Consider the following 25,965-nt stretch of genomic DNA (forward strand, 5'->3'; position numbering starts at 1 on the left):
ACGAACGCCAAAGGAGCTTGGCAGCTTCCAGAGAGGTCTGACTCATCTCGTAGGAACGCCAGTCTCCGTTCCTGGGCATCGGATCTATCGTCGGGGTTCAGCGCCTCAATCAGGGCGGCCTGTGCCGCCAGTCGTGTGAGCTGGGAGGCATGTGCCGCACGAGTGAGTTTCAACTGGCCTTTGGCGAACCCCCTAATAGTGGCCTTACCAGCCTCCCAAAGGGTGCGAGAGGAGGACACAGAGTCCCGATTAATGGTAAAATAGGTCGCAAGTTCAGCACCAATGCTGTCCTTTAACTCCTCGTCCTGGAGGAACCAGACGTTGCGACCCCAGAGCGGTCGGGAGGCTGGGGGAAGGGCGCCTATATGAAGTAGCACTGGGGAATGGTCCGCTAGGCCCCTCTGGAGGATAGATATGGCCTGGAGCGATCGGCAGTCCTGAACCGGCAGGAAAGCATAGTCGAGGCGCGCATGGGTGTGGTGAGAGGCAGAAGTGTGGGTGTATTGCCTAGCAATCTGGTGCCACAGTCTCCAGGCGTCTCCGAGCCCCAAGCTGGCCGCCCATGAGGAGAGAAGACCGGACTGGACAGTCCTGGAAGTAGAGGGAGGGAACGCAATGTCGAGGCCAGGGTCCATAATGGCGTTAAAGTCGCCCCCCACCACGGTCAGTCCAAGGGGTAAAGCCACTATCAGCGGGGTAAGTCCACGGAGTGTAGGGGCCAGCAGAGCAGGAGGGGAATAGACAGACAGCAAGTTTAGCGGGTGATCCCCAAGGGTCCCTTCTAAAAGAATAAAGCAGCCCTGAGGGTCGTGTGTCACCTTACGCGCCACTAGGGGAAGAGTGTGACGCGCCAGAATTGCCACCCCTCTGGACCCCCCTACAAAATCCAGAATGCCAGACAGCGCCATAGCCATAGCGGGCAAGGAAAGGACAGCGTTGGCCTAGTAGATGGGTTTCCTGAAGCATGAGTATGTCTATCGCCTGGCGTTGGGCGTATCGCAGGACGGCTGCGCGTTTGATTTTGTCCAGGAGGCTGTTAACATTCCAGGACATTAGGCGGAGCGATGAAAGCGCGTTAGAATCGCCAAGGAGGAGGAGGCCATGGGGGGAGCCGGGTCGCGAGGCGACTTAGCTGGGATAAGAGGCGCAGTAATTCCCAGAGCCCGTGGATAGCTTAGCAGTGTATGGGATGTGTTCTCCCAAATGTAGTGGATCAAAGGTGGTGCAAAAGACAGTAGCTTTGAAAAACAAACAGGAGCAGAGGCTCCAACCCCTCCCACAGCCCCCCCCCGCCCCCCCCCCCCCACTTCAGGAACGGAAGCATCTGTCGCCCGAACAGTAACAGAACACTGAAACACCAAGCTAAAACGCTTGGAAACGGGGAAAGTTGTGGAGGACCCTTCTTCATATTAGGATGATCATGTCTTATACCATCGTTGAACAGTTAGTGACCAAATGGGATACTAGTCTCGGACTCAGCCACTGGTCTCGGCGACCCCCAACCAGGAACCCAAACATTGTATGAAAGGCTAACATCACTGCGATGTGGTCAGGCCGGCCCAGTGAGAAGAGTCGGACTGCGGTAGAGATTGGTGTCTCCCCGGAAGGCCCAGGTGTGTGGCCCTGTGAGAGTCCATCGGAGAGGCAGAGCGCGCACGTTGCCGGCCCCTGTGCCTCCCTGAGCGTCTGCGGCGCGGGCGGAGCTCAGGCACGTCCTGCCACGCGGCTCCGGTGGCAGCTGGCTGCACACGGTCCTGGGCAGGCATCTGCAGCGGGCGTTCTTCTGTTGCCCAAGTCCACGCCTCCTCCGGAGTCTCAAAGAAAATGGATTTGTCTTGAAAGACCACACGTAGCCGTGCTGGGAAGAGGAGCCTGTATTGAATGTTAAGTGAGCGCAGCTTCTGCTTGACCTCAGCAAAGGAGTGAAGTTGAGATTGGACCTCCCGGGTGTAATCGGGGAAGACCATTATCGTCAGGTTCTCGTGTTTGAGCGGGTGTTTCTTCCGGGATTCAGCCAGCATAGTGTCTCTGTCCCGGTAGTTGAGGATTCGCAGGAAAATTGGTTGCGGAGGGGCCCCCGGCTGCGGCCGGGGGGGCAAGCGACCGGTGTGCCCTCTCGATAGTGAACCAGGGGGAGAGCGCGCCCTCGGGCATCCAGGAGCGTATCCAACGTTCTACAAAATCCGCTGCCCGACCCTACTCTACGCCTTCAGAAAATCTAACCAGGCGAAGATTGTTGCGGCGGGCGCGATTTTCTGCATCCTCAGCCTGCCGGTGGAGCTCCTGTGTGTGGGATTGGAGCCGGTTCACCTGGGCCTTGAGTTGCTGAACGTCGTCCTCCACGGCAGACACTCGGGACTCCGCTTCCTTAATCTAATCCGGGTGTTAGCGTTGCGAAGGTCCTGTCGGATTAGCGTTCTGTCCACACAGACTTCCACAATCTTGCCCTCGACCGAGGACTGTGACGTCTGGATCGCCTGAAGAATCACGGAGAGATCGGGCGTGGCAGGGGCACCCGTGCCAGCAAGACCACTGGCAGCCCCAGCGTCAGTGGTGGTGAACCGATCTATCCTGGTTTGGGTAGCCGGGGTCTTGGGTATCTTGTCCCGGACCATGGTGACCTCCAGACAGGATGGAGATGGGGCAGCGGCTCCCTTAGGGTAATTCGGTCAGCCGGGAGGCAAGGAAAGAGGCTGGAGGAGGGGGGCACAGCCAGCCCTCGCTGCCCCGCGTCGAGCCGATCGTACTCCGCGGGGGCCTCAGTGGACCACTGAAGAGTGTCAGGCTCGCCAGATCAGCGAAGATGGACACCAGGGGTGGCGTCGGGCCCGCAGTGCGGGGGGCCAGGGTCAACCACAAAGGGAGACGCAGGACGTCACGGCCTCAGATGACAGGAGCCAACGGAGGGGGACCGCGACCAGGACCCCCTGCCGCCTGAGCCGTGCAGCCGACTAGAAACCCCAGGCAGCGGCCGCAGCCCAGGAGCACCGCACCAGACGGGTACACCGGGTCAGGTGAGCGGGTCCAGGCATCCAGGCCAGCGCCGGTCCCTGCCCCCCCGGCAGAGAAATAAGGCGGGGCCGCAGGACCACCCACGGGCCCCCGCCGAGAAGCCCAAGTGCCACTGCCCGAAGCGGCAGTCGAGGACCTACCGACCCTCGGACTCCAAGGGTGAGGGGAGGGGGTGGAAGAAGCCCACACGGGCATGGAGCAGGCCCGGGGCTGCACACACCGCCCCCCCCCCCCCCGCCGCACCGATTTTTTTTTTTTTTTTTTTTTTTTTTTTTTTTTTTTTTTTTTTTTCTCTCCCCCCCCCCCCCCCCCCCCCCCAGAGGCCCACACCCCCTCAGCAGCGTGAACACCTCACCTCAGTTGTTGCAGGGGGGGGGAAGGAAAGTCCCTCGGCGGCTCACAGACACCAGTGTAGCGTGGTCCGGGCCCCCAGGAGGTCCAAGCAGCGCCCGTCACCTCCAAGGCCACAATACAGCGCCACAGGCTGCCAGAGGGGTCAGAGGCAACAGCAATCCATACCGGATCCGGCTGACAGCCAGTCCGTCCACTGGATTCACGGCAGCTCAGGGGAGGCCCACTGGAGCAAGGCGGCGGCCCCTCCAGCGGGGAGGCGATATCACAGCCTTGTCGGGGGCAACGAAGACACCACAGCTCCTCCCCAGGCCAAACAGCTAGAGCTCAAGGGCGGTTGCAGGCAGGTCCGGGCTCCCGAAATGCAGGGGGGAGCCCAAGCAAGCAGGCAGGCATCTTCCGAGCACAGACCGTGTCAGCCGTAGCCGCAGCAATGCCGGGAAAAGGAGGGGGCAAATCCACAATCCCGCCAGCCGATCCCAGGAGGCTGGCGATGAAGCGCTCCACAGCAATGCAGACAGGGTGACAGACCGGGCAGGGAGCCAACGGCCGCGGAGGAAGCCGCCATCTTAAGAGACGCAGCAAGGAGGTTCAGAAAAGAAGAGGTGTCCGCAGCCCCAAGGATCAACAACCAGCACTACAGCGGGGGCCTCTGGACCTCCAGGTGAGCGGGTGAAGGGTTGCAGGGTCACTGGGGTCCCGATGGCAGGCGGATTCAGGGCGAATGACGGAGGGGTCCGGAGCACTCCTAATGTGCGACTGCCATCTTGACGCCCTTGGCCACGCCCCCATCAAAGATAGTTATGTGTAATTTCAAGACATGTAATATAAAAAAGTAAAAACAAGTGTGAATGAGTAAAACAACTGAGTAGCTGAATCAAGCGACCACTTGAATATCATCGGTGTCATACACAGTTGCATAGATCTAAATAGATTTTACATGAAAATGAAACCAAGGTTGCATAATGTAATCCGTGCAAACTGAAGAATAACTCTTAAGGTTATCAAAATCACCTTATCAATATTAAAGCTCTATTTCCATCTGAATACAGACCAAGTGGGGCCACATTGGAGATCTGACTAATGCCAATTATTGAAGTCAGTCATGGAAGCTATAATGGGAGTCCAACCAAAGAATGGCCAACACTAAAAGGCCCTTTGACAAGTCCATATGGACAACAACAAACGAGCATTGGCATAGCCAATAGGTCTGGCCTTTGGGGGGACGGGTTATTCGTTTAGCCGAATATGAGGCCTCCATAAGTAATATGTTGAATATTGTCTCCTAAATGGGAAACAAGCACCCAATTTTAGCAGTTGACTCTTTCAGGGTAGTGTAGTCCAAGGCCTACTCAGGGGAGTTTGTGTCGGCTATTACTCACCATCCTCTAGTATGCAATAATACCACTAAAAAAAATGATTGTCAGTCAGTTTCGTTTTACTTAAAAAGTAAACCTACTTTTATTATACACACACTACTAAATACCTTGGGGTCATTTACAAATATTTACATTAGGCAGATGAAATCACCTTTGACATTCTGAAATCACATTTGACCCCAAGTGGAGACACACACAAAGGGGTGAAAGGCTGGTAGGGCTGGGCACAGTTGGTTACACGTTACGTTGCTGCTTAAAAAAGTCTGCCTTAGTGAGGGACCGGTGGATCACACACCAGCTTCAAACATCCACGCAGGACAGTCTCCTACGATTGCGTGTTTGTAAAAAGGAGACACACACACACAAAGGGAATGCGGACAACGGGAGGGGGGTGGGAGCATTATGAACACGGACAACGGGTAAGGGGTGGGAGAAAAGCAACATAAAATTAAACAAGCGCGGAAAGTGAAAGCGACCGCGTTTGCAGCAAAAATACACACAATTCAATAAAATATGTATTGCTATCCGTGAAAGGCTGGTAGGGCTGGGTACACTCCATTACACGTTACGTTGCTGCTTATAAAAGTCTCCCTTAGTGAGGGACTGGTGGATCACACCCCAGCTTCAAACATCCAGTCTCCTACGAATGTGTGTTTGTAAAAAGGAGATGTACACAAAGGGAATGCGGACAAAAGGTGGGAGGTGGACAACAGGTGGGGGGCGGGAGCAGAGCAACAAAAAATTAAACCAGCACGGCCGCGAAAGTGAAAGCGACCGTGCTGTGTTTAATAGGTAACATGATCCACGACGAGGGAGGAATGCAGCTGCCACCCTGTGCGCCTCAGCTCGCTCCCGAGAGCAAACCGCTGTGGGAGTGAACCTTTAGAGAAGAGGTGGGACATGGGTGGGACATGCACCTGCCTTTGGCCATTTGCGGGCTTTCATTAATGAAAGCCAAATGCAAAGGCCAATCAAATGTGTAGGAGTTGCCACACCCACACAGAGTAGTTTCGGGGAAGTTTGGAGTGCTCACAAGAAGCCTCCCATAGTGTAGCGTGTGCGCGCTGCGCTAGGCTTGACCTAAAAATGGAAAGAAATGTTTGTAAAAAACATGTCTGTGATATAACATCAAAACCCTGTGGTGCTAAGAAAAGTGTAGGGGATTCAGGTAGGCCAACACTTCCTTGCTGGAAATGACCCCCTTCCTTTTCTCCTGCAAATAAAAACATATATACATGTTCCAGAAACATTGTCGGGAATCATTTAGCATTTAAACAGGAAGGAACAGTTGAGCTATATTCGAAGGCATGTAAACATAAACATCAGCTGTCCTCCAAATGTACCCTCACCATCATTGTCCCCCGGTGTGTGTGTGTGTGTGTGTGTCTGTGTGTGTGTGTGTATAAGTATATGTGTGTGTGTGTGTGTGTGTGTATATATATATATATATATATATATATATATATATATATATATATATTAATGCCACAGGTTGCCCACCGGATTGGGGAGCACTCCAGGACAAGCGATACCATGTAGACCCAGTAGTACACGTAGTGCGACCTGACGCGTTTCGCTTCTTGCTTTCTCGAAGGTCGATCACTCCTTTTACCCAGCAAATTGCGCAATCACTTAAGAATGATATGCTGCCTCCTGATAGGCTCTTTTTAAATATGCCGCCTCCTGATAGGCTCTTTATTTTCTCACAGCATTGTGGTATTTGTAGTGTCTATATTGCGCTGTTTAAACCTTAAATAGGTGCCAGACATCAGAAGATCTCTCATGCATGCCCGCAGATGGGCCTCGTGAACCTGTGAGTCTTAATTTCGGTGCAAGTCCTCCCGCAGTAAGCCAGGCATATTCCCAGCTCAACCGTCCGCTTTGATTCTTGCAGCGGTGCTACCCCCGCGACCGGGCCGGCCGCAAATAGATTAATGCCACAGGTTGCCCACCGGATTGGGGAGCACTCCAGGACAAGCGATACCATGTAGACCCAGTAGTACACGTAGTGCGACCTGACGCGTTTCGCTTCTTGCTTTCTCGAAGGTCGATCACTCCTTTTACCCAGCAAATTGCGCAATCACTTAAGAATGATATGCTGCCTCCTGATAGGCTCTTTTTAAATATGCCGCCTCCTGATAGGCTCTTTATTTTCTCACAGCATTGTGGTATTTGTAGTGTCTATATTGCGCTGTTTAAACCTTAAATAGGTGCCAGACATCAGAAGATCTCTCATGCATGCCCGCAGATGGGCCTCGTGAACCTGTGAGTCTTAATTTCGGTGCAAGTCCTCCCGCAGTAAGCCAGGCATATTCCCAGCTCAACGGTCCGCTTTGATTCTTGCAGCGGTGCTACCCCCGCGACCAGGACAAGCGATACCATGTAGACCCAGTAGTACACGTACGTGTACTACTGGGTCTACATGGTATCGCTTGTCCTGGAGTGCTCCCCAATCCGGTGGGCAACCTGTGGCATTAATATATATATATATATATATATTCAACACAAACATCTGAACAATAATGATCAATATTTTCAATGATCCACTTATTTCATGATGTTTTTATTCTTGTTTCTATTTTAGAAGTCAACAGTTCACAAAGGAGAATCACAGAAATTGCCAAAATGTGTTTCGCGCCAGCTGCGCTTCTTCAGGGCTGTCATGTAAACAAAATTGATACACTTAGAATTATTTTAACCTTCAGTAATATTTTCTTAAACAGAAAACAAAGAAATATACACGATATATAAACAGGTGAGTACAAGAACAAAAGGGAAAATAGGAACAAACGTGAGTGTCTAGCCAAGGATCTATTTTCAGTAGCATTAGTGATAGGAAATGGGTCTGCCAAAGTAGTTAACAAAAAAAGCCTGAAAGAACTGTTTAATAGATTAGAAAGACTCCAAAAAAAAGAGTCAGCCAAATGGTGGGATGCTATGACCCTTAGGAAATACTTAGATTCTGAAAGGACACCTAGAGGTCTTAGGATCAATATTTTTCCTGCTGTAGAAGACCTTGATGAACAGAAGGCTGAGAAATGGGAAGAGAGATTAAAAGCAACATCAAAGGATCTTATGATCATGTTAATTGAATTTGCAGAAGATGAGAGAAAGAAATTACTAACTGAGATTGAGTCTACTAAGAAAGAAATTGAGAATCTCAATTGTTCAGAAAATACTGCTAAGAATTATGAGATTTTAGATAAGATAATGGATTTCTATCAAATTGAATTGAAAGAAAAGAAGATAATTAAATTCTCCAGAGATGAGAGAGATTACAAATATGGTAGGGTGTACACCTATGCCAGAAAGTTTGATGGGTCATTTCGTAATGATGAGCGCAGTAATAGGATTCCTACCAAAGATACTTCCAGGATAACAACACTTGGGGTTACATCTAGTACTGATCTTAGCAGTAGTGAATCGGATTTGGATACATCGAACAGAGAGGAAACAGGAGCTGGAGCTAGATCTTCGTCTTTTTTAAAGGAACTCAAAAGAATACGGAGTACATTTTCAAACAGGAGGGAGGGATCGAGAACAGGATATGAGAGAAATAGCGGTACGAAAGGAGGGGGGACTAGAACCTACCGTAGAAGACAGAAACAGAGATGGAGTAAGAACCAGGTCTCAACTACAGAGAGAAACAGTAATGAGAAAGTAGAAAATCTTATTGTGAATCTATCACATAAAACTCTTACGGAAAAAGAAATAAGTGTTCTTAATAAAGGTTTAAGCTTTGCACCTTCGCACAAATGGGATGATTTACAAGCAAAAGTTGATGTTAACCGATTTGCTAGAACTGTGAAATTAAAAAAATATTGTCATAGTAAATCTGATGTGAAACCAACTGTGTGTATTGAGAACACTATTAGTGAAATGTCTAGTGATATTGGTTGTCTTGTAAATCTGGACGATGAGACTAATTGTGATATTGAAGATATTGCAGTTGATTTGAACATAACAAGAGACTACAGTATACCCAGTAATTGGAAATCTAAATCAAAGTTTGTACCTCCCACGAAAGGAGAGAATGTAATTGATGTATTTACCAACCTTGTTATGAAGGCTTTTGATAAAGAAATATCCAGTAGAAGTAAATACAATCTAAATAAAGGTGAATTTCAAGCACTACAAAACCTGTGTAATGATAAAAGTATTATTATTTGCCAAGCAGATAAAGGGGGGAATGTGGTGATTTTGAACCATGATGACTACCACAAAGAAGCTTTGAAACAACTGAGAGACTGTGAAAGTTATGGTAGAGCTAAGTTAGTACAAATCACTAAAGCTAAGGAAACTATTTTAGATACCTTGAAACCCTATTTAGATAAAAAAATTACTAGAGAAGGATGAATTTAATTATTTACTGGTAGATAAAGCTAAGATCCCTATTATCTATTTTCTTCCAAAAATACATAAAGGAGGCCTAACACCACCTGGTCGACCCATAATTTCGGGTATTAACAGTATGACAGAACATATATCAGAGTATATAGACATGTTTTTGCTGCCTTTTGTTCAAACACTTGTATCATATATTAAAGATACGAAGGATTTTCTACGTCAAATAGGTAACATCAACTGGGAAACAGGAATGACTTTGGTAACTATGGATGTCAATAGTTTATATACCAGCATTAAACATGAGAAAGGTATTGAGGCTGTTAAATATTTCCTATATACCAAATCAGCAAGTTACCTACGACACTCTAACATGATACTGGATTTTCTTAACCTAGTCCTCTCTAATAATTTTTTCTCTTATAGAGATGACTTGTTTCATCAGAGAACAGGTACCGCGATGGGTGCTAAATTCGCACCCTCGTATGCAAATCTCTTCATGGGACACTATGAAAGGGAACATGCTTGGAAATCAGGTACCAATTTTGAAGACAATATCATTTATTGGGGCAGGTTCATAGATGAGATTTTTATGATCTGGAATGGGACTGAAGACAATTTGAAACTGTTCCACAAGTATCTGAATACTAATAATCATAACATAACAGTTATCCTTGAGTACAGCACGGAAAGAATTGTCTTTTTAGATGTTGAAATGTATGTTAGTCAGGGACGCCTAGAGTCGAAACTTTACCGGAAACCTACCTCAACCAACTCTATTTTGCATGCTAGGTCAGGACATCTTAAAAGACAGACAATATTCCATATGGTGAATTCTTGAGAGCCAAGAGAAACTGTAGCGATGATAATGAAGATCAAAACATCAGTCGAGACATAACTGAAAGATTCCTCAAAAGAGGATATGAAAGAAGGGTTGTAGATAAAGCTAGAAATAAAGCACAGAAAGTTAAGAGATACATTACTTCAAGACAGACCAAGATCAGTTAAAGATCAAAAAGAAGTAATTAGATATATCACAACCTACAGTGAAGGTAATAACAAGGTTTTTACATCCCTCTGTAAACATTGGGATGTGTTAACTATAGATCAAGATATCTCTGATTTTTTGGGAGATAAACCCAATATGGTATACAAAAAAGCTCCCACATTAAGGAATATCTTAAGTCCTAGTGATACATTATCCTATCCTATACATGGAAGTGACAAATCAATACGTATTGATGATCAATTGACACCAGGATCTTATAGATGTAGTCATTGCATTTGTTGTAAACATGTTATAGATAAAACAAAAACTTTTGGCGGTTATACCAATAGTAACTGTTTCAAAATCAAATCATTTATAAATGCAATACTAGTCATTGTATATACATAATTACATGTGTATGCAATAAGATATATGTTGGCTCATCAATAAGAAAGCTCAAAATTAGATGGATGGAACACCTCAGAGCGATTTAAAAACTGTGACCCTAAGTATCCAATTGCAGTTCATTTCAAAGAACAACATAGACGTAATGAATTGGGAGATATCCAATTTATGGGCATTGAGCAGGTCACCATGGATAGAAGAGGAGGTGACCAAGAGGCGAAATTAAGATGCAGAGAAACGTTCTGGATTAACAAATTACAGGTGGTACAGTTTGGATTGAATGTAGATCGAGAAATTTATACCCTGTTAAGTTAAAGTTAAATTTTAATGTCCTTGGACCTATAACATGCTTTGTAGACGTCAGACCAATAATGAGATATTATTTATCTATACTGTTCATAGATCTCCCACCCTCTGTGTAATGATCTCAATATCAGTGCAAAGGGAGGTGAATTTTGGTTCAAGCCAGATTAGCACACTAATAAAATTCAAATTTCAGCACTGTGTGACTAAATAACAATTCATAACTAAATCATGTTCCCAAAATTAATTTCAGTTTATACACACATTAATAACTATATGATGGATTTCTATTCAATATATATCTTTGAGTTTTGAATTAATTTCTTCTACTAAGTGCGAGATATTTCAATAAACAATTTAATTTCTAAGTGACTTATTAGATAGCACACTTGGTTAATGATCGACAACTGTAAGGTGAACATATACCGGTTCGCTTCCAACCTCGGGCTGATGGTGAATATTACATTTATTCATTTCTTTATATTTAAAATTAAATAGATTCTTGAGTATCTTTTTCTAAAAACTGTGTGGTCTTTTTTTAGTACCTACAAATTAAGTTGGGAATAGATGTAAGTAGACTTAATAAATCTATATATATCTACTCAATATGATGGATGATCTTATTACTTTAATTAGGAACATACAAATATGAAGATGACTTTTGATTTGATTTATTATTAATATTACCTTATTAGGATCAATCAGATAGCTCATACTGTTAATAATTGACATCTCTGTGTAGGGTGTGTTGGGGTTCGTTTTTAACTGATTAATAAGTTAGAAAACTCACATCACTAGGATTATCTAGTTTAGCTCACATGATTTTTTTTCAAATAAAATAAATATCTTTATATTTAATTCATAGTATCAAATTAGTATTTGAAATCGTCGCTATAAGATATAATTAATGGTGTCTTTGAACCATTTATATAGATTAAATGATTATAAAGCTAAGGAGAGATTTAGATTTAATAGCGAACGTTGACATCCTCCCGCCGTTTTTTTAATTTGTCAATTGAGGGAGGAGAGTATATATAACGGCAAAGGCTCCAACAGTGCCTTACTTGTGAAAACCGACGGATGGTCTGAACCCGAGTTACTCTTCTATCTAGCGGTAAGGAGATCTCTGGCACATTTAAAGCCCGATAAGCGTCGTAGCCGGTCTAAAGGTTAGATTGTGAATAATACTAGCGGTTACAAGATTCTAACTCCCTTTTTACTCATGAGTAATAAGCTTTAACATTGTAATGTGTTTAGAATGGTTTAGTGAGCAGTCTATACCAACGCTACTTTACAATTTATTTTTCGTGCTATAGCCGCTCTAGAGTGTTAGAATATGAATAACATTAGCGGATTCAGATTTCAAACTCCTTTTTCTTATATGATCAAAAGTGCAGTTCATATCGACGCTACTACGTATTACATTTTTTCTAATTCCATGTTATAAGAAATGGTTTAGAATACATAATGAGACTTCATTAATCAATAATTTGTGACAATTCATGAATGCAATCCCTTTTTGGAATACTACTCAATGACCATAGTGATACTAATTAGATTGTCAATAACTTTACTTATAGATCTCATCATGGATCGTTAGCAGAACTACCGAACAGACTAAATTTTATTACAAGAATTGCAGAATATAGTCATAAATAAGGTGAGATTATCTTTTTGGACAAATCTTAGTGTAGACTACAAAGTCAAATAACTAGGATTATAATATGTAAACTAATTAACAATGGATCAACTCTATCTTTAGGAAATTGAACCATAATATAGGGTATCCGCATCAAGTGTGAAGATTTCCTCTTAACGATTTAGAAGAGATACCTATAATGGAAGATGAGGTAAACTCTGCTCCTGTGTTAAATTTCACTACAAAAGAGGTGTGGACTTTAGATGTATAAATTAGCAAATTAAGACTAAAAGACTATATAAAATTGTGACAGACCCGCTGTTCCTATTTTCCCTTTTGTTCTTGTACTCACCTGTTTATATATCGTGTATATTTCTTTGTTTTCTGTTTAAGAAAATAGTACTGAAGGTTAAAATACCCTTTATCATTACTATTATTTAGAATTGTATAAATATGGATGTAAGATCAAGATGGACTAGTTAATTCTAAGTGTATCAATTTTGTTTACATGACAGCCCTGAAGAAGCGCAGCTGGCGCGAAACACGTGTTGGCAATTTCTGTGATTCCCCTTTGTGAACTGTTGACTTCTAAAAAAGAAACAAGAATAAAAACATCATGAAATAAGCGAATGAGAAGACTAATCATCTGTGGATCATTGAAAATATTGATCATTATTGTTCTCAGATGTTTTTGTGTTGAATATTTTGAATAACACTGGTGGGGACCAGTGTCTGAGATTAAAAGCGCCGGGCAATTTACCTGTTACCCAACTTCCTTTCTGTATATATATTATACAACACCTTTTAGTGATCAGGACCGTAAGATCAACAAATTATTGACCTGCAAGAGAGACCACGTGAAATATGTGCTGGAGTGTCCTTGTGCACTACGTTATGTTTGTAGCACTAAGCTACAGGCCCACAAACGGATACTCCAGCACATACGGGCGATCAGCAATCAGGACCAGGCATATCCTGTTGCCTGTCACTTTAAGGAGACGCACAGCAACAATCTGGAGCATTTTAAATATTTAATTGATGCTGTGCCTTTGAATAGGAGAGGGAGCAACAGAGGGAGTTTTGAAAAAATTAGAGACCCAATATATATTGGAACTCGATTCCAAACAGCCAGGAGGTGACAGGAGGTCTTGTTGGCCCCTAAGGACCCTCAGCAGCCAAGAGGACTTTATTCCTCAAACTGGAGCGCGCCAGGAGGCATGTTTGCAGATTAGTGGAGAAAGGGGGTGAGCCTCTGGCGAGTTTCCGGCATTTTATTTATTTACTTTTTAGGAAGGGGAGCGGCGTTTGTCCCCCCTCCCCTGGACCAATTTGGGCCGCGCAGCCTCCCTCCCGGGCCATTTTCAGCCATGTGGACCCCATCCCATGGAGCCAGGCCACTTTGTTGGGGACCGTGGGGGGAGACTGAAGGCACCCTGCCTCCTGTGGGAGTCCGCATTGCTTTGACACAGAGGAACTGCTAATATGCAGTTCCCTCTGGGTCAGAGCAATTGTGCACGCTATCAACGAGTGAGAGCATTTTGTATGCGCTTGCTTGTTGATTGTTACAGCAAACAAATGATGGACGGAATGCTGACCATGCAGACATTCTCCCCTAGTCAAAAGATCTGGGTTAAATTCATCGTTCTTTTGCCCACTACGCCACCCCAGTTTGGACCCAGCCATATGCAAATCAGTATTGAACCTGTGCCCCATGGGAACAGTCCTGACCGAACTGCCAGGCCAGGTCCTCCCTGGACCGGAAACGAGCATCCTGGGACCGGTTGTTGAAAGTGAGCAACGCTTGCTATAACTTGGTGGTAGCCATGCTCTCGCCAAGCCATAGCAAACAGCAGTGTCCCAGGGTAGGCACCTTGGGACATTTCAGGAGCCAGCCTGGGGGTGGCGGTCCCCAGGGCCATCTATAGCTCCAGGAGGGGGGACCTTGTGGCCCTCTCCTATCTTCTGTATGTCCTCAGGGACGTAGTGTCCCCGGGGCTGGGGGTCTGCAACAGCCCCCTCCATTAATTGTTTTCTGCCAAGAGGTGGTGGTGGTCCCTGGTCATGAGTGGGGCCCAGCGAGCCCCCTGCAGTTCATTAAGTATTTGCCCCAGGCAGGTGCTGGTCCCCGGGGCTGCGGGAGGACCACACAGGCCCTCCATCATTTGAAACCTTGATTTCCCCGGGGAGGTGGCGGTCTCCAGGGCAGTGGGCGGCCCGCCCGCATTCATAATTGAAAGTGCCCTAAGGAGGTGGCAGTCCCGGTGTTTTGAAAAGCCCAAGGAGGGGGGCCCTATGTGCCCCCTCCTATATTTAGCATATGCCCCTGGGATCAAGCCGACCGGGTTAGTCTAAAGCAAGCGTGGGAGCCTGTGCTTGTTTTTAAAAAAAAAATGTATTTATTTTTGCTACAAATTTGCGGCTATCGCGATTTTGGCACAAATTGTTTAAAAAAACGTTTTGGCTGAGGCTGGGTCCCAGGGAGACCCCAACATCATGGCTTGGGGGGGTCAGGGTATTCCTGCCTTGCCCCATTTACTTTATTTTCACTTTTTGGGGGGGGGACTCGGTGAAGCAGAGTCCCAAGATGGCTGATAACACTTCCTGTTTGAAGCGTTGGCAGCCAATCAGAGCGGTGCATTTCCCTGCACGGGCTCGTCTTTTTTCGCAAAGGCTTCGCTACCAGAGATATGAGTATAATTTTCAACTTGCGTTTCTGAAAAACTACTGAACGGATCTGCACCAAATAACAAAAAGCACAATCTGCGTAACAACATCTAACTTTCTGCCAAATTTGGTGCAATTCCGTCCAGCTCTTCGGGCTGTAGGTTCAACAATGCGTTCCTATGGAAATTAACATTACAAATGCACCGTTATTTCGCACCCCTATTTCTCAGTCCCCTCAAAACTGATTTCACCCCAACTTTCCTTGTCACACAGAACCTACTTTGACACTTTTTCGGAAAATTTCATGCAGATTGGTCAAACGACACTAACATTAAAGGCAAGTCAAAAATACTTTTCCTATGGAATCTAGGTTTAAGTAGAACTACCTACTGGCTACTGCCAGTAGGGCGTGTGTATGTATATATGTATGTGTATGCATGAGTATATATATATATATATATATATATATATATATATATATGTGAATAAGTGTGTGTGTGTGTGTATATATATATATATATATGTGTCTGTGTGCATATGTGTCTGTGTGCATATGTCTGTGTGCGTGTGTATATATGTGTGCATATATGTGTGCATGTGTATATATGTGTGCGTGTGTGTATAAGTGTGTATATATGTATGTGTATATGTGTGTGTGTGTGTATATATAATACCACAATTTTCTGCTCTCATCAAACAAAAAAGCTCAGACACTCCAGTATGCTTGATTCTTCAATTTAATGATTTCATGACGCATTATTAAATTGAAGAATCAGGCATACTGTAGTGTCTGAGCTTTTTTGTTTGTTGAGAGCAGAAAATTGTAGTTAATAGTGAGGGACTACCCGTGCACTCGCCAGCCTTGCGCAAACCAGAACTTGGATGTATATGTATGTGTGTGTATATGTGTATGTGTATGTGTGTGTGTGTATGTATGTATGTATGTATGTATATATATATATTCACTGAAAAAACCATAGGTTTCACACATGTTATAGTTAGCTGGACATTTTACTGATAAAAAACCAATGAAATTCCCCCGTTATAGTTACTGTAGGCAACTATAACTCACGCGACCGCAATCCTCTGCTGATGCTAATACTGTATTTAGACACTTATTTGCCCATATCTTCTTCCATTAAATTTTAGCTATACATATATTACAAATATTTTTTTTTCATAAAGACACATATGTCATCAGCAGAGGATTACGGTCGCGTGAGTTATAGTTGCCTACAGTAACTATAACGGGGGAATTTCATTGGTTTTTTATCAGTAAAATGTCCAGCTAACTATAACATGTGTGAAACCTATGGTTTTTTCAGTGAATTAGCAAGGTTTTTTAAATGCTATTTCCTAACTATAACGTGTGTGAAACCTATGGTTTTTTCAGTGAATTTGTACGGTTTTTTAAATGCTAAGTTACTTTACGCCATTTGTGGCGTGCGCGCCCACTTAACGCAGTTCGTTCCGTGCACGGTTTTTATCAACTTTAATAAGCCCTGTACATTTGGTGGCCTTCGGCCACCAAAAGCACAGGGGGTGAGGTCAATGTGGATAGTGTTTTTTTTATTTCGATTTTATAATTTCATGTTGCCAAAATTACGTTTTTTTTCTCTATTAATAAGCACTGCACATTTGGTGGCCTGCGGCCACCAAAAGCACAGGGGGTGGGGTAAGTGTGGATAGTGTTTTTTTTATTTTTATTTTTTTACCGTAAGCGTACGGTAAGCTTACGGTAAGCGTACGGTAAGCGTACGGTAAGCGTACCCCGCGAAACTGCCGAAAAAAAAATAAAACCGTTTTTGCTCTTGGGGGATGTTTGGGGACTCCCTCAACATGACTATGTGGGAGGGAGTTGTCAAAACAGCCCCGTAACATGTTTTTGGCCATCATGTTTGATAAACAACACTCAGTGCGAGAGACAAAATGGCGGACGCCGCTTCCTGGTTTCGGCCGATTCGAATGTTTACTAAGATCTAAGAGCCAATCAGAATCACGCTCGCGCACGCCACCGTAAGCTTACGGTAAGCGTACGGTAAGCGTACGGTAAGCGTACCGTAAGCGGGCTCAGATATATATATTGATTTAAAGGCTATTTTCTCAGAATCTACTGAACAGATTTACACCAAACCTACAAAAGGCACTTCCTTGACCTAGGGACTACCTCTCTGCCAAATTTCTAGTAATTCTGTTCAGCCGTTCGGGCTGTAGCTCGTTCTAAAGGTCCTATGGAAAAATGCATGGGAAAAACGCGTTTTGGGACCCCCCTTTTATCTCAGCCCCCGCTTGACGAATCCCCCCGAGACTTTCAGGGTAGGAGCGGAGCGTAGCGCCCCACCTATTTTGAGAAATTCGCGAGGATTCGTCGACCGGCGCCAAAGTTATTCAAAATAGAATGTTGAGGTTTTCCTATGGAAACGTGGTCCTAACTATAACTACCTACTGGCGACCGCCAGTAGGTAATATATATATATATATATAATCTGATGATGAATCGGGTGTTGGAACACTGTCAATTTAATGTTTGGGTCCTTGTGTGAAGAAATCTTTCTCAAACATGACTCCTCGCCAGTTGCACAAAAGACAGTTAACAAACTTACCTACCCAAGCCACCTCCCCAAAAGCTTGGACACTACCACAAAATGGATGTCAACCACCTGCAGGTGCTGAAACCAATGTGATTCGCTCAGAGCTCAATTTTAGCCATTTGGCAATCTCAACTCTCACCAAATAACATATCAACCCGCTGTCAAAGATTATGACAAACTCATTCCTCTTAGAACATCCATGCACCTTAAACAAGTTCATGCAATTACTTGGTTCAATCATGGAAAAAAAGATTCAGCCATAACGGACTGTGTTCTGATGTCAGTGGAAGCAATTCTATAATGTGCCCGTCAATGGTCACTTCCAGGGACTCTAAAGGATCTATAAAGCCTCCAAAAAAGCAAAATGATACACAACTCCAACTGGAGCTACTATGCCAACTACCCCATGAGAGAACTCAACATGTTCCTTACAAAATTCCCTGCTACTGAATGCTCCATGCACACATACCTCACTCAGATGGTCAAGGCTAGTGTGCCGGCTTTTTGTCCTACAATCCCCTCCTTCCATCAAACCTTCATGAACATCCTGCTACATATGACCCCCTGCAAGCCCTGCCAATTTACGTCGTCAACAACTCCCTAACCTCTGGCATCTTCTTACTAGACCTATAGATATTCTATTTATAGCCGATCTATATATTACCATTCTTCACAAAAAAGAACCTGCACCTTGCTTCAGCCCAATCTCAAATTGCCCGTTCCTTGGAATACAATTGAAAGAGCACCTTTGCAGTTTCCTTGAAGAAGGCAACCTACTCTGTCATTTGTGATCTGGGAGAGGTACAAAATCCACCTGATCTCTACATCGGACATCCTAAAGACAGTGTGTTATGTTATGTGAATTTGTAGAGCACAGCTAATCCCCCTTGAGGGTATACAGGTGCTAAGTAGAGCACGCCTGAGGAAAGAGGAGGGGTCATGCCTGTTTCGTCTGGAAGAGCCATGTCTTTAGATTCCTTTGGAAGTCCATGAGGGAGGGGGAGGTTTGTGTGGGGTTCAAGAGGTTGTTCCAGGTCTTGGCTACGAGGTATGAGAGAGAGCGTTATCCGTTTCTTGTATTGATGAAACGTAGGTTTCTGGTTGGTTGGTAGAAGTTGAAGTTGGTGGTTGACGTAAGCTGGACTGATATTGTGGAAAGCTTTGTAGTGTGGGTGAGAAGCTTGAACTTACATCGTTCCTGGACTGAGAGCCAGTGGAGATTGTTGAAGTGTTGAGAGATGTGTTTGTTTTGTAGGGTTTTCAGGATCAGTCTCTCAGCGGCGTTCTGGGTGGTTTGGAGTCTGCGTAAGACATGGGCTGGGATTCCGATGTAGAGGCAGATTCCTTAATCTAGATTACTTGTGATAAGAACCCGAGTGACTGTCTGGTGTTCAGTGGGATCCACTTGAAAATCTTTCATAGCATTCTCATGATGTGTAAGAATGATTATGAAAAGGTGTTATGTCTGCTCATGGAGAGGTTGGTGCCCAAGGAGATTCAGAGGTTCTTGGCATGGTCCATAAGGGTGGATGGAGGGCCAAGTTTGGAGGGCCACCAAGAGGCACCCCAGGGGGAGTGGTTGTTGCCGAAGATGAGGACTTCGGTTTTGTCTATGTAGAGCTTGAGTCTGTTTTTTTTCCATCGAGGTAGCGGCGTTGCTCATGCAGTTGGGGAAGTTTACTTTGGCAGTGCTGGTTGAGTCGGGAAGGTAGAGGATAAACTGTGGGTCCTTGGCATAGTACACTATGTTGATGCTGTGGGCTCTGATGAGGGGTGTCGTGTTGGACTGAGACGACCCTTGAGGGACTCCGCAGATGAGTTTCTTGGGTACTGAGGTGTAGTGGGGGAAGTCCAACTCCTTAAGCTCTGCCCTTGAGGAAGGAGGATATCCATTTGAGGGCTGACTGGCAGATAGTCTGTTACTGAATTTGCCTGATGAATGATTGTGGGATACCGTATCGAAAGCTATGGGGAGGTCTAGGAGGATGAGTGTAGTCGTTTCTCTGTGGTCGGGGATGCTACTAATGTCATCAGTTGCCACAAAGAGGCCTGTCTCTTGTTGGTTCGAAATGGCTGATTGAGAGCGGTCTACGAGTTGATGGAGTTCTAGGTGGTCTGTGAGTTGAGATGGCTTTCTCAATTACTTTTGCTGGCAAAGGCAGGAGCAAGAGGGTCTGCAGCTGCAGAGGGTTTTTGGGTCTGCAGTTGGTTTCCTTAGTAGGGCGATGACTTCTGCATTTTTGGCAGTGGTTGTGTAAATGTTGATGATAGCTGTGAACGCTGGGGAGATGATGGTTCTTCTAAGGTTGTATATGAAGTGGTGGGCAAGGGTCTGAGGGGATCCTGAGTAGATGGTATTCATCAGGGCAATGGTTTATTTGTTCGAGAGAGGCTCAGCTGCTGTTTGGCAATGAAGGTGGTGTCCGGCTGGTCAGAGGTGTTCGTATCAGTGTGCTGTGTGTCGAAAGTGTTGTAAATCTTGACAATCTTCTGTTCCAAGAAGTTTGAGAGGTTGTTTAAAAGTGATTGGGATGGGATGATGTCATTGTTGGCAGCTGCGGGATTGGAGAACTCCTTGATGATGAAGATTTCCTTGCCATTTGAGCTGACTTCGAGTCTGAGAGTTAGGGTCTTTTTCTGTAATCTCGTAGTTGTTGGTGGTAGAGGTTGGGGGCAGCTTTGTGTGTGGATCTTCCGGTGGTGTTTTTGTTGAGTCTCCATTTTACCTCCAGTTGTTTGCTGTGGTCCTTAGACTTTCTGAGGACGTTTGTGTACCAGCTGCGTGGTCTGTTGGTTTTGTTAGTCTTTTTTCTGGTGGGAGTGGTGCAGTTGGCTAGTCATTTATTTAAGAGCTTGTTGTTGACGTGGAGGTTCCCGGTGTGGTTGGGAGGTGTTTGTGTAGGGTCTTGGTCTAGTTTTCTTCTCTGGAGGAGAAAATAGGGTTGAGGGTGCGGCCTTCTGTGTGGGTTGGTCCTTGGACGAGCTGGGTGAGTCTGAGGTTGTCGAGGAGGGCTCTGGAGTTAGGATCTGTAGTGTCTTCCAGGTGGAAATTGTAGTCCCTGAGGATGATGATGTTGGTTGACCTGATTGAACAGGGAGCGATTAAGTCTGCAATGTGGTTACAGTGTTCCACTCTGGGGCCGAAGGAATGGTAGGCGTTGGTTCCCTTAAGGGTAGGGTTGTAGTCCGTTCATATTTTGAAGTAAAAATGTTCCATGGGGTTGGTATCCTAGTCCGTGGAGGTGGTTAGTCCATCGTATTTTTGTAGATGAATGCGAGTCCTCCGCCTGGTTTGTGAGTTTGGTCCTGGTGTTTGATTTTGTAGACAGGTGAGATGGCTGCAGCGATGTCCGGGTTAGAGGCTGGGTTAAACCATGTTTCAGTCAAGAAGAGAAGGTCAGGTATGTTGCTGTTGAGGAGGTCCCAGATTTCGGTGGAGTATTTCCCCTGGGATCGAATGTTGAGGAGCATTTGGGATAGTTGTGCGGTGGCATGCGTCAGTTGTTTGGTGGTGGTGGTGTCATTTTCTGAGGTGTCGCAGGTGAAATCGTGTCCAAGGTGTCGCAGATTAAATCGCAGTGGGTGCAGGAGAAAGGTCCAACCATGGGGCTGCGGATTGTGCAGCATCAGGTTGTTTGCCTGTGTGTGTTGTTGAGGTGGTGGAAGAGTAATGGTGGCATTTGTTTGCTCCAGTAGTGGCTGTGGTGTTGCGTTGGAAGGTCATGGGGCCAGGGTTCTTGGTACTGGGCATGACCTGATGCGCGGTTAAGTAGGTCCTGGGGTGGACAGGGCTTCTGTTGGCAGGTAGAATGGTGAGCAGGAAAAACCTGGGAAGTGGCGTCATAACTTAGCCAAAAAGTGGCAACTGGAACAAGCAGGAACTGGAGGTCACTCGCAAGTGGCAAGCTAGGTGCCAAGGTGCCTACAATGGTGGACAAACATTGCATTCCTGTACTTCTGTTTGTATCTAATGGTCTCATGTGATCCAGTTTGCCACCCCTCCCCCCAAGAAACGAAGCAAAAAAGGAATCACTCTGGACTGGCTATCCTTCTACATAACAATTGAATCCAGCATTATCTTTACCCCTCACTATTATCACCACCTTTCAGCATTTAGGCAGGACTTCCATGAGTATCAGTCATTGCCCCTCTCTTCAGTGTCTACCTTAGCCCACTACCAAATACATTTCCATGGATGTGGGCAACAGAGTGCTATACATTGTGTGATGTTTGCAATAAGTCCATCCTTATATTGGGATCTATCAACATTCAGGCCAAGTTGCCTTTATTGTACAAGGAAAGATTTTACAATGCAACTAATATGTACACACCATACAGAGGATGAGGAATCTACTTTCAAAACAGTAGAGGAGTAGACCGTGTGCAGGGAGTAAAGTCGTTGAGTGTTTATGGGACCACCGTTTAATCAAGAGCCAAAGTTGAGTATTGACTGCCACATATTTGAAACATAAAGCATCATGGGCACTTAAAAAGTTGGAGGTACTCTCAGTAGCAGTTAACATATGAGTGGGAGGCAGAATGAGAGTTGCATAGCCAAAATAGATAAGCAAACAAGTAGGATTATGGGCAATTGTTAGTGCTCTCATATGTCCATCCTAATTTTAATACCAGAAGGTCATTTATTCAGAAGGATCTGAAAGCAAGAGTCTGTACAGTTAGATGATGGTGATTCTCAAGTAGCAAGTTGTTTGAATCACGTGACATCTAAAATCTATGTAGTCTTTACAGATTCATTTTTGAGCGTAGGTGATTGTTCCCAGTATCTGCATCTGCCAGCTAAACGGCGCTATCCACATGAGAACCTAGTTGATGGGGAGTTTACTCTGTGCTCAGGAAAACTTGCTCCGGGTAAGAACAGGAGAGAATTTGCACTGCAAATAGTTAGAATTGGTTTAATAATAGACTTCATGCAGTCCAATGGTACTTTAGAAAAGGCCAAGTGGCAGTCTACGAGGTAATGTTGGAGTTGCATTTGAAGCTTTTTGCAGTTGTTTTACACACTCGGAAGTCTACCAACCACAGGATTTCAGAGATTTAGATGGGTACCCAATTCAGTAGTCCTGACTGGTCCACTAACTCATTCCTTGTCTGATATAGAAATGTTTGAAGGGGAACAGATGAGCTTAGTTGATCACACTTCGGAGATAACCATCCATTCTTTACAAACAATTAACTTTAGCAGGCCATTTCTGCATGCAGCAGCTAACTCTTGTGTGTGCTTGTGCAGCCGACATTCTGGCTGATCATGTCAGTAAAGCACCATTTCCTATAGTTCACCCAGCATTGATCTATAAGTTACATTCACCACTATACTGCTGCTAAGCGTTACTCTCCTACAAGCATGGAAGCAACAGTTAACTTTTTCCATCTCTGTAATTAACCGTTTCCCTGTTGCACTCTAGCTACCAGGTTTCCTCAGTGCCTCTGGAACATGGAGATCTGCCAGCAAGCTTCCTTGTTCCTTTCTCCCTTGACAACATAATCTAGGGAGTGGTAGCTTTTTTTTATCTGCCAGTTCAGATAAAAACTATTTCACTTCTGAGACAGCCAGCATTAATTTCTTTTGACGAGTAAAGAGGCTGCTTGTGTGGTATGCTCCTGAACGTAGCAATGTAGCTTGCACCATCTGAAATTGGGCTGTGGAGCTTGTCTGACTAACTGCTCATTATATGATGGATCTTATGATGTAGAATTCACCAACGTAAGCTCTTCTAAGGTTTCATACCTCTTAGCTAGCGATACCCCTGTCTTGAAATATAACAGAGCAAATTGTATATTACTGTGGCTTAAGACTGGCCCCAAGTTTTGATTGGCTATGGTCTGCAGGAATTGGTCTCCTTCTATGGCATAAATTATTTCCCATTTTAAGTGGACACCTATTTCCCATTGTGCATTCTGCTATTGATGAGAGATTACATGTGCAGTCACCAGCAAACTACCCCCCCCAATGAAAAGTCACTTTCTGAAGTCACTTGTTGCATGTCTGTGTGTGTCTGTATGTCCTACAGTTCACAGGTTTGAGACCGACAGGATGGGACTCAGCCTTTCACCCTTCCAAGGTTGAGTATAACATTAAATGTTGTTATAATAACAATTACAAATACTGATTGCAGGTGCTAAATGAACAAGTATTGTTTCCATGTGCTAATTTTTATGGACCTTTTAATTACTTCAGGAATAATCTGTTAAACAGGAAGGGATTACATTTGAAGTCCTATTTTTTTTTTAATTGCTTTTACATTGGCACTGGATTATTAATGTAGTGGCCAGCGGAGGCACCATTATCGAAGATCGAAGTTAAGCGAGCCTTTTGGGCTTGGGTGGATGCTTCGGAACAAAGAGATCCCAATATTGGAAGGCTGACAGAGGCTGACAGAGGCTTTTTATCAACACAAATCAACTATCCTCTTAGAACCATACCTTGACTTCATCACTAAGCCCAGGGACAGGTCGCTTTTTATTCAGTTTAGGTTCGGGACGCTCCCATTACGTAACCATACTAGTAAGTGGAAACCCCCCCCACAAGACCCTCCCTGACTGTCCATTCTGTCCCGGTGCCACTGAAAGCGTCTCCCATTTCTTCTTTGCATGCCCAGCCTATCTATTACCTAGGACGAAATGGCTTAGACCTGCCTGTTTACTCTTAGGAATAAGGGATCACATTGTCGCTATGCGAATCCTTAAAACCACCACCAACACCACCTTAGTTTGTGGAGTGGCCAAATTTCTAGGTTGGGCATGGCTAATCAGGCAAAAATCTATCAGTTTTAATTAAATCTTTTAAAATACTGTTTTTAATCCCCAAAGCTGTGAAATGTAATACATTTTTTAGATATTTATTGCATATTTCAAATTGGATTTTTTACGACATGTTTTAAAAAAATAATGAATTTGTATTTGTTTTTATGTGTTTTGTGCTTTTATGACATTACGTGTCGAAATAAAGCTTTGTTGATTGATTGATTGATTAATGTAGTTTTGAACCAATGTTCACTGGGGATATTGCTGTACCTACTCTTATCTGCCTTTTTTTTGTTCCTTATCTATCCCTGTCCAGTACTGTTATGCCTACTTGTTTGTAACCAGCATCCTCCCTTTATTTCTTTCTATTTTATTTTTTAGACTAATATTACGTCATTTTTTTGACCCACCCCCTTTGTGCCCCACCATCTCCCCAGACTTTTTCAGGCCAAAATCAACAGACACCACCACATTGACAAAACGAATTGCTTTGGTTTTTGTGTGCAGTGGCACTGGTTTCTCATACGCATAAGAAGGCATCCAGGGCAGCAGGAGTGTAAGTTTCCCTCACACTCACAACTAATAAGTCATAGCTTTGTAAGTAGCAGTGTAACCTTCACTCATACAAATTACTAAATGGGGCAGTTAATCCAAGTGCACAGCATTTGTGCTGTGGGCACACAGGAAAGGAAGTGCAAAGCGGACACACTGGCAAAGTAAAGGAGAATGCTTGAAAGGTGAAGTAGGGTGTCGACAGACAGTGTTCTTGTGGTGGGCATGGACACACTATGAAAAAAGCAAATACGGTGGGGTCAGGTTTTGTGCTTGAGGATGAATAGTTGAATGAGGCATTCAAAATAAGGAAGTGAAAAATCCAAAAGATGAGGGCAGTGATATAGGAGCAGGCGGAGCATGGGTATCTGGCAGAGGCAAGAGGGAGAGTGTTGCAGGCAATGGAGCTGTACAAGGACATGGGTAGAGGGGCGTGAAGGTGGCATGTTTGGAGGAATGGAAAACGGGCACTGAGGTCACAGAGTAGGTTGCTCATGAACTAGACACAGAATCTAAAGGCAATGTGAAGTATGGTCACAAAGGCTCAGTGGGCCAGAGGAGCTCATGTGAGGGTCATCAGATGAGTGTAACTTTACAACTACAAGGACAAAAAGAAGACACAGAAGGTCCACAGTCAAAGGGCATGCACAGTGAGAAAAGAGTTTAGGATGTTGCATTTGGGCACAAGCATAGTCTCTGATGATAATGACGGTACAGGGAGAGGCAGTGGGTAGTGCAGATTGGGGCAAAAGGATGATGGGCGTGTTGGCACTGGGGAGTAATGTTAGGATTGCTCAGGAACTGACATTCTGGCACACAGCCTAGGGCCACAGACTAGGGTAGCACAGCCGGCGTTAACGTTAGTTGAAGAGAACATTGTGGCACTTGAAAGAAAATTCGTACTTTGTTGGCAAGGCAGTCCATTGGTAATCTGGGCAGCAACAGAGCTGGTAAGAGGTCACAGGGTGGACTAAT

The 25,965-nt window shown here is 44.7% G+C and overlaps 1 protein-coding gene and 1 long non-coding RNA gene across 30 annotated transcripts in view; both read left to right on the top strand.

The window, feature by feature from the left end:
* The window catches only part of TPD52L2 (TPD52 like 2), a 167,454-nt gene that overhangs the window by 38,062 nt on the left and 103,427 nt on the right, over nucleotides 1–25,965 (top strand). The gene's annotated exons all lie outside the window — the stretch shown is intronic.
* LOC146812577 (uncharacterized) lies at nucleotides 9,521–13,042 on the top strand. Its single transcript, XR_014965960.1, has 4 exons — nucleotides 9,521–9,622; nucleotides 12,363–12,442; nucleotides 12,545–12,632; nucleotides 12,937–13,042. It is a non-coding gene; the product is annotated as an uncharacterized LOC146812577 (long non-coding RNA).

This window comes from Triturus cristatus, chromosome 7 (assembly GCF_964204655.1).
Source record: "Triturus cristatus chromosome 7, aTriCri1.1, whole genome shotgun sequence".
NCBI lineage: Eukaryota > Metazoa > Chordata > Amphibia > Caudata > Salamandridae > Triturus > Triturus cristatus.